At 45.1% G+C, this 1,713-nt stretch overlaps 1 pseudogene; it reads left to right on the forward strand.

Annotated features, from left to right (window-relative positions):
- The first annotated feature begins 292 nt into the window (after positions 1 to 292).
- Positions 293 to 833, forward strand: LOC105725271 (ferritin light chain-like; annotated as a pseudogene).
- The last annotated feature ends 880 nt before the right edge of the window (positions 834 to 1,713 follow it).

A 1,713-nucleotide genomic window follows, 5' to 3' on the forward strand; every position in this document is an offset into this window, starting at 1 on the left:
GTTGGTCTAATGTTCAGATTGTTTCCAGCCTAGAAGCTGGGTGGAGCGCATGTACTTCTCAGACACATTTATAAGAGAAAAAAATCAGGCAGTTAGGCAGTCCCGCGGATCTGTCTCTTGCTTCAACAGTGCTTGGACGGAACAGATCCCAAGGACTCTTTCTTCCAGCCTCTGACCGCCCTCCAATTTCCTCTCCACTTGCAACCTCCGGGACCATCTTCTCGGCCATCTCCTGCTTCTGGAAACCTGCTAACACCGTTTTTGTGCTTAGCTCCTTTTTTGCCGACCAACCATGAGCTCCCAGGTTCGTCAGAATTATTCACCGACGTGGAGGCAGCCGTGAACCGCCTGGCCCATGTGTACCTGCAGGCCTCCCACGCCTACCTCTCTCTGGGCTACCGTTTCGACCTCGATAATGTCGCTCTGGAAGGCTTGAGTCACTTATTCCGCAAACTGGCCGAGGAGAAGCACGAGGCCTGAAGATGCAAAACCAGCGGGGCGGCCAAGCTCTCTTTCAGGCCATCAGGAAGCCGGCTCAAGATGAGTGGGGTAAAACCCTGGACGCCATGGAAGCCGCCATGGCCCTGGAGAAAAATCTGAACCAGGCCCTTTTGGATCTTCATGCCCTAGGTTCTGCCCGCACGGACCCCCATCTCTGTTACTTCCTGGAGAGTCACTTCCTAGATGAGGAAGTGAAAATCATCAAGAAGATGGATGACCACCTGACCAACCTCCACAGGCCGGCTGGCCCACAGGCTGGGCTGGGCGAGTATCTCTTTGAAAGGCTCACTCTCAAGCACGACTAAGAGCCTACTGAGCCCAGCAACTTCTGAAGGACCCTTGCAAAATAACAGGGCTTCTGCCTAAGCCTCTCCCTCCAGCCACTAGGCAGCTTTCTAACTACCCTAACAAGCCTTGGACCAAATGGAAATAAAGCTATATGAAGAAAAAAAAGGAAAAATCAAATGGTAGCATACTGAAGGAAATAGACAGCCAGATTTGACCCAAGAAAAAGCAGACGGGGAGACAAAGTTCAACTTCGGCAACTCAGGTATTCTCAATGGATATTAATTTTTCTTTTCTGTACTCCCCAGCTGAGGCAGGAATGCACAGTTGTTTTCTTTTTACCTTAACAATAAGATTTGAATACTTTTCATGTCCATCAATATACATATTCATTAACAATTTAAACGGTTGCTTAGTATTCTATTCTATCTACTATTCTATAGTATACTATTGCATTTTCTCTTCCTTGAGTTAGGGATACGGTGTTTATAGGCTCTCCACATATTCCTATCAAAATCAGCTTTAAGAAAATTCTCTGATTATAGATAATAGGTTGATCTTGTTAATTCATTCAACAGACAATTGTGGAGCAAAGTATACTGGTGTTGAGGAGGGAGTAGAGGCAAGAGAGAAAGGTATTAGAGGAACGGGTAGGAATGAGAGAAAACATATCCTCAATGCTTGAGTTATGTGGTACTTTTTCTAGAAAAATGTATTTTTTTTGGTCAAATATGGCTCCATGGTCTTGTTTTCTCTTGAAGAAATTTCAGTCTTAGTTATAGGGGAAGGGTAGGCTTGTGGGAAAAGAGAGGTTTTCCAATCACATGTTATTTTTGCAAGTGAGGCAACTATATGATAGTGGAATAGATACGTAGCTTCATACTTATTTGTTAAGAAAGGGGCTCTTTTTTTCCAAATGCCATCCAT

The sequence above is a fragment of the Aotus nancymaae genome, unplaced genomic scaffold (genome assembly GCF_030222135.1).
Source record: "Aotus nancymaae isolate 86718 unplaced genomic scaffold, 86718_ANA_hifiasm-v0.15.2.pri h1tg000020l, whole genome shotgun sequence".
NCBI classification, from domain to species: domain Eukaryota; kingdom Metazoa; phylum Chordata; class Mammalia; order Primates; family Aotidae; genus Aotus; species Aotus nancymaae.